At 44.1% G+C, this 11000-nt stretch overlaps 1 long non-coding RNA gene across 1 annotated transcript; it reads left to right on the plus strand.

Moving 5' to 3' along the window:
* Positions 1 to 1284, plus strand: LOC139192605 (uncharacterized). Its single transcript, XR_011576820.1, has 6 exons — positions 1 to 127; positions 427 to 529; positions 613 to 710; positions 794 to 891; positions 975 to 1072; positions 1248 to 1284. It is a non-coding gene; the product is annotated as an uncharacterized lncRNA (long non-coding RNA).
* Positions 1285 to 11000: the final 9716 nt, after the last annotated feature.

Below are 11000 nucleotides of genomic sequence, written 5' to 3' on the forward strand. Positions count from 1 at the left end.
GAAAAATCCAAGTCACTGAGTAGTCACGAACTTTTGAGTACCAAGGCGTAGTAGCATATGGTGGGAGTCCCCCAAGTCTCTAGTCGAGGGAGTTGACGAATGAGGTGTCTTGCTAATAGTCCATGTCGTAAGTACCAAAACTTCATTCTTTTGTTTTCTAAGTGGTAGCCCCAGACTTTTTCTTCATAGATTTTGTTTATGAAGGTTGCTAGGCCCGAATAAGTGGAATTGCAGAAGGTGTAACCGTTGGTGCATTAACATCATAATGGAAGCATCACAATGATGGAAGCATCACAATGATGAAAGCATCATAATGATGAAAACACCATAATGATGAAACATCATAATGATGTTTCTTTGGTGGAATTGTTTTTCATTTCCCCTAACAACCGGAATTGTTTTTCAACATAACACCATCATCTGTAGGTCGAATCACAAAGTTGTCTTCATGAAAGTTGTTCGTTAATTCCTTAACTACAACATATCCAAATTGGAGAGCCATCGGAGCAGTACAACTCCAGAAATCCAGGTATGATGAGTGACTGTTTATCATTTGTCTGTCAACCCGTCAGATTTGTTGTGAGCTTTGAAACTCTATTTTCTCTTGCTCAGATCAGCATGCTTTCTTCATTGAAGTTGTTCCTCAGCTTGTGAACTACAACATATCCAAATTTGAGATCCCTCGGAGCTGTATAACTCAAGAAACTCAGGTATGATGAATGACTGGTTATTATTTTTCTGTCAACCCGTCAGATTTGTTGTGAGCTTCGAAACTCCATTTTCTCTTGTTCAGATCGGTATGATTTCTTCATTGAAGTTGTTCCTCAGCTTGTGAACTACAACATATCCAAATTTGAGATCCCTCGGAGCTGTATAACTCAAGAAACTCAGGTATGATGAATGACTGGTTATTATTTTTCTGTCAACCCGTCAGATTTGTTGTGAGCTTCGAAACTCCATTTTCTCTTGTTCAGATCGGTATGCTTTCTTCATTGAAGTTGTTCCTCAGCTTGTGAACTACAACATATCCAAATTTGAGATCCCTCGGAGCTGTATAACTCAAGAAATTCAGGTATGATGAATGACTGGTTATTATTTGTCTGTCAACCCGTCAGATTTGTTGTGAGCTTCGAAACTCCATTTTCTCTTGTTCAGATCGGTATGCTTTCTTCATTGAAGTTGTTCCTCATCGACTCTTTCATAACATATCAAAAATTCAGGATGAACTAACGGTTAAATATTTCCAGATCTTCGAAACATCACAACAGCTTCGAAATCTGCAAGAATCCGACTGTCATGTTTGGAGCTTCAACACTTTAATTTCCGTCGCTCAAACAGAAATGGTTCCTTCTTGAAAGTTGTTCATATGCTCAAGAACTATAGGGTGTCCAAAATTCAGCTCCATTGGAGAAGAGCAGAGGTTGCAGAAATTTGATAGATGAAAGGAGGCGGAAGAGGGAGAGAGAGAAAAAGTCTCTTGGGTTGGATTTCTATTTTGGGGCAGATTCCAATTTTTGTAGCACCTTCATTATTGATGAATTGCTTGTACTTTTGTCCATTATGAAACTTGGGACTTTGGCTTGTTGTTGGATCTATTATAATATGTTTGGGAACATATATAAGTGAATAAATAAGAAGGAAAATTTTGGGCCCTTGTGGGTGTAAAACAAAAAATGTTTATGTTTACCCAAGTGTTTTTGTACAAGTTCAAGGGCATCTTGGGTTTTGTGAACAAAATTTGTTTATTTGGAGCAAGGTTTTGTGTTGAAGCTTTGTAGGTGAAGCTTTGGTGTTGAAGCTTTGTAGATGAAGCTTTCGAGGTGAAGCTTTGATGGTGAAGCTTTGTAGATGAAGCTTTCTGGGTGAAGCTTTGATGGTGAAGCTTTGTAGATGAAAGTATGTAGAGGGAGCTTTCTAGGTGAAGATTTTTTAGGTGAAGCTTTGTAGGTGAAGCTTTTTTAAGTGAAGCTTTTCGGGTGAAGTTTTTTTTTGGGTGAAGCTTTGTGGGTGAAGCTTTTTAGGTGAAGCTTTGTGGGTGAAGCTTTGGAGGTGAAGCTTTTCGTGTGAAGCTTTTTGGGTGAAGCTTTTTAGGTGAAGCTTTGTGGGTGAAGCTTTGGAGGTGAAGCTTTTCGTGTGAAGCTTTTTGGGTGAAGCTTTTTAGGTGAAGCTTTGTGGGTGAAGCTTTGGAGGTGAAGCTTTTCGGGTGAAGCTTTTTGGATGAAGCTGTTTTTTTTTTTTTTTTTTTTTTTTTTGGCGCTTGACACGTTCTTCATTTGCTTGTTTTGTAATGACTGTGGAAGACGGATTGCTTTCTGATTGAGAAGGGTTCCGGCATCGCTTGCTATGAATGTAAAAGAGTGAGGGCTGAGTTGGCTAAATTACCTCTTTATTGAATTCATTGCCAAATGGCCTTCATTACATAGGATGCCAAACGGCTATAGCTCAACACTTGTACATCGTGAGTCTATTTGTAGTAGTTCTTCAAGTGATCAGCGTTCCATGGATGGCCAAGGGTCTTGCCATCAGAGCTTCTAAGTGTGTAAGAGCCAGGGCGACTGATGCCAATGACTTCATACGGTCCATCCCAGTTTGGACTAAGTGTGCCTTCACTCGGGACTCTGTCGCAGAGTAATCTTTTCTTTAAGACCCAGTCTCCTATTTTGAAAGAACGAGGCTTGACCCTAGAGTCATAATAGTTGGAGATGCGCTGCTTGTAGGCGACATTCCTCAAGTGAGCTTGGTTTCTGTGTTCCTCGACTAAATCCAAGTTGAGGGTGAGTTGTTTGTCATTTTCACTTTGAATGTAGTTCTGGACTCGGAATGTTGCTTGCTCGAGCTCAACAGGGACAACCGCCTCTGTGCCAAAGGCAAGTGAGAATGGAGTTTCTCCTGTTGAAGTCCGATATGAAGTGCGATATGACCAAAGAACTTGGGGTACAAATTCTGGCCAACAGCCTTTAGCTTTGTCCAAGCTGGTTTTCAAAGTGCGCTTGATTATTTTGTTGATGGCCTCAACTTGTCTATTAGACTGGGGATGAGCTGGAGAGGCAAAGCATAAGTTGATGTTGAACTTAGAGCAGAACAACCTGAACTTCTTGTTGTCGAACTGTCGCCCATTGTCAGTGACTATCGCATTGGGAATGCCGAATCTACAAAGGATGTTCTTCCATACGAAGTCTTCTATCTTTGCCTCAGTAATGGTTGCCAAGGGTTCTACTTCGGCCCACTTTGTGAAGTAGTCCACTGCAACGACTGCGTAACAGACTTTGCCCTTCCCTGCCGGCATTGGGCCGATCAAATCAAGTCCCCACTGGGCGAAGGGCCAAGGGCTGATCATAGGAGTAAGAGGCTCTGGAGGGGAATGAGGAATAGCCGCATATCGTTGACATTTGTCACATGAGCGGGATACTTTGATGGCATCCTGGTGGAGTGTTGGCCAGTAATATCCTTGGCGAAAAGTCTTGTGTGCTAGGGACCGAGATCCAGCATGATCTCCACAGACTCCCTCATGTATTTCCCGAAGGACGATTTCCGCCTCGGCAGGCGTAAGACACCTTAAGTATGGCAGGCTAAAACCTCGCTTATAGAGTTGATCATTGATGATCAGGTAGCGGGTAGACTTGTATCGAATTTGCTTAGCCTGGACTTTATCATTTGGGAGGGTGCCATGAGCAAGGAAATTATAGATCGGGGTGATCCAACTATCCCCCTGTTGTAAGTTGCATACTTCTGCGGCCATGGTGCTTGGTGTTGCCAACAGTTCGACATGAATTTTTCTTCCAATCTTGTCTTCCACAGCCGAGGCGAGGCGAGCCAGGGCGTCTGCATGACTGTTTGCCGCTCGAGGAACTTGGGTGATCTGGTAGTGGAAGTGCTTGAGCAAAAGTTGTGTTTGCGCAAGATATGCTGCCATGGAGCTGTCCTTAGCATCAAAGTTGTTGGTAACCTGGTTGACCACCAATTGGGAGTCACTGAAAATATCAATTTGTTTAACCCCGAGGTGTTTGGCCAAACGTAATCCTGCTAGAAGGGCTTCATACTCGGCCTCATTATTTGATGCCTTGAATTTGAAACGAAGAGCATACTCCATTGCTACTTTGTCGGGTGTAGTCAAGACTAGTCCCGCTCCACAGCCCTGTTGGTTGGATGAGCCATCAACATACAGACTCCATGCTGGGGTTGTTGGTTCTATCTTCTGAGCTTCCGGGGGTAATGAAGCCACTGCTTCAGGTGTAGAAGCAATGTCAACCGGATATGTGAAGTCGGCAATGAAGTCTGCCACTGCTTGGCCCTTCTCAGCTGGCTTTGGTTGGTAGGAGATGTCAAACTCACCCAACGCTATTGCCCATTTGATCATTCGCCCTGAAGTGTCAGGACTTTGGAGTATCTGTCGAAGAGGATAATTGGTAAGCACGATGATGGAGTGCGCTTGGAAGTACGGGCGGAGTTTTCGAGCAGACATGACCAATGCCAGAGCCAATTTCTCAATGTTAGAGTACCGTGTTTCCGCATCTTGTAAGGCTTTGCTAGCGTAGTAGACAGGTCGCTCAATATTCCCATCCTTTCGAATGAGAACGGAACTTACGGCTGAAGCTGATACCGATAGGTAGATAATGAGAATGTCTCCTACCTCGGGCTTGGAGAGTAGAGGGGCTTTACTCATGTACTCCTTGAGGTTTTTGAATGCCTCGGCACATTCATCAGTCCATGTAATGTACTTCCTACTTCCCTTAAGTGCTTTAAAAAAGGGAGCACATTTGTCTGTGGCCTTAGAAATGAACCTGGTTAAGGCTGCCACCTTGCCAGTAAGGCTCTGGATGTCCTTTGAAGTTACCGGTTCCTTCATGTCGAGGATTGCTTTGATCTTCTCGGGATTAGCTTCAATGCCTCGTTGGCTAATCATGAAACCTAAGAATTTGCCAGAGCCTACGCCGAAGGCACATTTGTTGGGGTTTAACCTCATTCGATACCTCTTCAAAATAGTGAAAGTTTCAGATAGGTTGGTGATGTGTTGGTCAGCATGTTTGCTCTTGACTAACATATCATCAACGTAAACTTCCATGCTCTTCCCAATCTGCTCGGCGAACATTGAGTTGACTAGTCTCTGATAAGTCGCTCCTGCATTCTTTAGGCCGAAAGGCATGACTTTATAGCAGTATAGTCCTCTGTCGGTAGTGAAGGCTGTGTGTTCTTGATCCGAATGGTTCATGAGGATTTGGTTGTATCCTGAGTAAGCATCCATGAAGCTCAGGAGTTCACACCCGGCCGTAGAGTCTATAAGTCTGTCAATAAGAGGAAGAGGGAAGCTATCTTTCGGACACCCTTTGTTTAGGTCGGTGTAGTCAACACACATTCTCCACAAGACCTTTTGAAGCAAAAGACTTTCTTTGGTCGGATTTTTCTTAACAAGGACCACATTTGCTACCCATGTCGGGTAATTGACTTCGCGGACAAAGCCTATGCCTTTGAGTTTTTCAACTTCTGCTTTCATTGCCTCGTATCGTTCAGCGTCATAAGATCTTCGCTTCTGTCTCACCGGCTTGATCTTGGGGTCAATACTCAAACGATGACAGATGACATCGGGAGAGATGCCTGGCATGTCCTCGTATGACCAGGCGAAGACTTCAGTGTTCTCTTTCAAAAAAGATATCAATGCTAACCGAAGGGGTGGTGACAATGTGGTGCCAATCTTCACCATGCGATCTGGATAATCTCTTGAGATAGGTACCTTCTCCAACTCTTCAGCAGGTTGGGCTTGCTGGGTGAAAGAGTCATCTCGAGGATCATCGGGTTGATTGTTGCTATCAGGAAGATCCAAGTTCGCTTCATCTAGGCTGGTCTTTGTGACTTGGTCATGTACAGACAGGGTTTCCTTGGGTCCGGGCAAGTGTTGTTGCTTAACTGAAGTGTTGTAACATGATCGTGCACTAAGCTGATCTCCTCTGATGTAGCCGTTGCCATGGGGGGTTGGAAATTTCATCAACAGCATATGCGTGGATACCATAGCCTTGAGATCATTGATGCCTGTGCGCCCAAATATGACATTGTATGCCGTTGGGCAGTCAACCACTAGGAAGTTAGTGGTAATGGTAGCCGTGTAAGGGCCTGTACCAATAGTAAAGGGTAAATGTATGCTCCCTAAGGGTTGCACGATATCACCGGAGAAGCTTATCAGAGGAGAAATCGAGCGATCGAGCAAGTGTTCAGCTACACTGAGTGCCCTGAAAGCTTCGGCAAACATGATATTGACCGAAGCCCCTGTGTCTACGAGGATTCGTCGAACATCAAAGTTGGCTATGTGAGCCTCCACGATCAATGGGTCGTTATGAGGGTAGATGATGCCTCTTTCTTCCTCAGGGTAGAAACATATCGGATCCCAGTTAGGCTTTTGATACTTCCCTCCCCTGATGTCTTCCACGTGAAACACTTGGTGACCAGGCCTCAGAATTCGTTCACTGTTTTTCATGGCCCTATTGGAAGATTCAGATATGGGTGTGCCGCCGCTTATGGAATATATGACATTCACCTGGCGTTGGTTACGGTTATCCCTTTGAGGGTGAAGGAGGAATTGATCAATTTTTCCTTCTCGTGCCAAAGCTTCAATACGATCACGGAGGATGATACATTTCTCGCTATCATGGCCGTTATGCTCATGGTAGCAACAAAACATGCCCGCGTTATTCGGGGGCGTGTAATCTGGGTGCCTCGGCTTTGGCTTTGGTATCAGGTGAGCTATGCTGGGGTAAATGGCCGCGCATGTGGCATTCAAGGGCGTGTATGTCTCATACCTTGGGGTAGGGGGTATCTTGACGCGGGTTTGACCCACTGCATTGACTGCCTGGGGGCGAGCGTTATTGTGGCGATACCCTTGGTTATCGGGATAGTGTCCCTTACTCTTTTTACTGAAAGGAGAGTGGTGAGGATGGAAATCCTTCCTCTTGCCTTGAAATTGATATGTCTGTTGATTCGGTGAAGCATTATGCAAGGCATGGGGAGGTGCCACTGCTGTTTGGAAAGTAGAGGTCTTCTCATTTAGGTGAGTCTGGCTTCCACCTCCCACTTGTTGATAAAGGATGGTTGTAGGGGGTTTCTCCTGATATGTCTTTGCCTCGGCGGAGGCATGGTTATAAGCCTGCGCCATCACCTCAGAGTAAGTCTTCCAAGTATTGGCATTGATCATGTATTTAAAGAAACAATCACGTAGGCCTGCCGTGAAGGCTTTGAGGGCAGTCTTGTCGTCTGCCTCGGCACACCGGGAGTATTCATGGCTGAAGCGGCCAGCATACATACGTAATGACTCGTCTGGCTTCTGGCGGATAGTGTACAAGTCATCTGCAGAGTGCAAGCGATCGGTTTGGAAAATGTGTTGGGAAACAAATAGTTTCCTCAATTCCTCAAATGAGTCTACCGTCTCAGGTGTAAGACGACAATACCAATTTAGAGTTCCACTAGAGAGGGTGGAGGGGAAGAGAAGACATCGCTCTTCGTCGGTGTGCATCCGGTATGCCATGGTGGACTCAAAGAGGTTAAGGTGCTCAATCGGGTCCTCTTTTCCAGTATAAAGTTGCAAGCCAAGCTTTTGCTTTGTCTTTGCTTGAAGGGGGGTGTTGAGGATCCTCCTTGTAAGAGGGCCAGGCCTGGGTTGGTTCCAGTCAGGTATTTCAGCCTGACGTTCAGCCTTCAACTTGTTTACTTCCTCAAGAAGTTGTAGGACAAGGGGGTCCTGAGCGGAGTTATGTGTCACTGGAGCTTTCTTTCGTAAATCTCCATCTCCTATTGGAATTAGGAAGGTTTGATCAAGGGCATGTGATTTTTCCCTGGACTCGCTGTACTGGCTTCCAGAGTATGTCTGTCGGAACACCTCTGAGTCCCCTGTACCCTCATGTCTCTCTAGGACTTGTTGCCCCTTCCCCAAATTGGTGGCCGGCTTGGGCCGTGGCAGGGGACCGAGTCTCTCAGAAATCCTTGGGTCATTGATCTTTGAGCTTATATGGATGGAATTCTCTCGACGTTGCTTCAGGAAATCCCGACAATCGCGAAAGACGGCTTTCGATCCTTCTGCCCCTTCAGCAAAGAGGTGTCTCCCTCCACTTCTCATGGTTCGGGTCGAAGCAACTGGGTTAAGAGAAGCCTCATGTTGATTATCAAGTCGAGGGGTAATCTGTTCCCTATCAGGGATATCTATGTCGAATGCATGTGACCCTCCATGTTGGAGGGCACCCAATTGATGGTTGACTTCCACGGGGGCAACAAGCTCTCCCACGGGGGCAATAAGCTCGCGTGTCTGAGCTTGCCTAGCTTTGTGGAGTGTCTCGAAGAGCTTCTCATATTGCTCCTGGAGGACCTCATTCCTCATTGCTATCTTGTTGTTCTGAGCTTCCAACTCATCGACTTTAGCTTGAAGAAGAACTCGTTTTCCTTCCTTCTTTCGTTGTTTCGCACTATGTGCAAGGGGGGTGTCATTCTGTGTGCTGTGGCTTCCTTCGCTTCCCATGTTGGAGAGGGATGCCTGATCAAAAGAAAGTGTACGAATGATAGAAACCAGCTTGACACAGCTGAAGAGAGTAGGAATAAGTGTCGTTTCCCACAGACGGCGCCAAATGTTGATGCACAAAATCAGCGAAGACTTTGGTACAACAGAAAGTGTCAGGTTTTGTGACATTCGCTTGGTTGCTTGGTTGCTTCAGTCACTAGTGAGGATAAGTACGTAAATGAATAGAGACAGAGAAGCAAACACAGGATGTACGTGGTTCACCCAGATTGGCTACGTCCACGGAGTAAAGGAGTTCTTATTAGTAGTGAAGGGCTTACACAAGTACAAAGGATCAAGCTCTCAATTTAGTGAGTTCTTGTGAATGATTTAACACAAAATGGCATTAGGCCATATTGTGGGGGAATGACCCCTATTTATAGAAAAACTTGTAGCTTTGTCACATTGACATGTGTCATGTTATGATTGGTTCTTGATGTTGACACGTGCTGCGCTCTGATTGGCTTCTAATCTTGACACGTGTCGAGTAGTGATTGGCCTCCTGGTCGGAGGGGAACTCTTCTGGGTCCTTGACAGTATAGCGTTGGCCGGTGCTCGGTAGTTTCGGGATTGGTCAAGTATGGTACAAACACACTGAAATGGGACTACCAGTTTCAGGAGAGTTTCCTTGTCCATTTCTTGCAACATCACTCCACTCACAAAGATCGGAAACAATGGCAAGCTGCTGAGAATTGAAACCAGCACCTTGCAACCCATATATGTGGAGATAAGAATTTTCTGAACAAGAAATTACACTTCTCATTTTTGTACAAACCATAAACTTGGCTATGCCAGAATGCAAGAATGCACACCCACACATTCTCATGCATCGTCGTCTTCTTCCCAAAGTCTCAACCTTTTACAAGAATTAGTACCCTAACAAACTCCCCTGATCAGGCACATGACTCTGCGGGGTCAACTGTTGCAATGGAGACTTAGTCCCACATATTATGGATTGAGATTCACAAACACTCATCAGCATAACTCAGCAAATTAACCTGGACGGAATCGATCTCCAAGACATCGTGCACCAAATCAAATATCCCAAATATCACAAACACTAATCTTGAAGTAATGACCAATCTTGAGTCAAAATATCCCAAATATCGCACTAATATCCCAGGAAAGATTCACAAGAAAGATGAACACCTGATAAGAACTTCAATCTTGACCCAAATAACGCTAAGGAAGCAAACCAATCAATCTACCGACCAGCAGCAACCATGGCTTCCCACCAAAGAATTCAGACAATGATTTGAGCAAACCACCAAGAAGAAAGAACCAAATCTCCAGATCTCCGATCTCCTCGCGGCATTTAGTTTCATTTAGACATTTTCACAAACAACAAGCAGAACCCCAAATTCGATATTGTACAATGTAGTTGGCAAAAGAAGATTAACCCAACAATCGCCGAAAAATCAACCCAAGAACAATCGCGGAAGCACCGAAAAAGTAATGGAAATTTCTGAAGAAAATCTGAAGAGAAAATAAAACTAGAAAAACCATGAAATCTAATGAAAAACGGAACCACCAGAATCCATGGCGCTGATACCATGTTAACTACATTGGAGAAGTAGCATAGATGAACAATTATAAAATCAAGAAATGAAGTTTTACAGAGAGAAGAGAATTGTGAGAAAGAAATGAATGAAGTTTTTGTATTAAACTCAATGAACTCACTTTACTATATATTTACAATAGCTATATATAGCTGACTAGAGAACTAACTAATTCTTTCAACTAACTATTACATCATCCAATCCTTTACAACTGTTTTGATGAGCTGGCAGAGATGAGTTGGCAGTGATATATTCAACACTCAACAGTCCTCAGGGAATTAAAGAAGCAATTCCAGAACAAAACCACGGAGGTGGAAAGGGAGACTGACACAACCAAGATTCGATCTCATGCGTCTTCTAGAATCCGCTATATATAAAGCTGCAACTTTTTTACATGGGATATACAAGCGTTAATTTTGTTCGGGTTCAGTAACAAGTTTATAGTTAAAGCTCATGCTAACTATTGATCTTTTGTTATCGGTTCGAGTTCTAGTGATGATTTATAAGAAGGGGTTTGCCTACGTTAACCGCAAACTGAAACATGATGAGACCATGTACGATTTGAAGAAGCTGGAAAGATAGCTCCCAAGGGTTAAGGGCGCCCTACATGGGATGAATTTGGTGGCTGGTGAAGATGAAGATGAAGATGAAGATGAAAATTTCTCAACTCTTCAAAAGTGGAAGCATGCCGGTCGTCATGTTAAGCTGTTTCTCTGTGATTTTGGCTTGAAAGCCTTCTTCGTCCTCGTGTGGGCCACTATATATGAGCAATTATATGTTCCATGAATGAAAAATGATAATGTCTTTTAATCTGTTGTGTAATGACTTCTCAGGATGCTAAATAGTTTAATTAAGGATGAATTATGTTTTCCTTTTAAGTTGGTTCTGCATATATCGTATCTGTGTGGATC

This window comes from Malus domestica, chromosome 15 (assembly GCF_042453785.1).
Source record: "Malus domestica chromosome 15, GDT2T_hap1".
Lineage (NCBI taxonomy): Eukaryota > Viridiplantae > Streptophyta > Magnoliopsida > Rosales > Rosaceae > Malus > Malus domestica.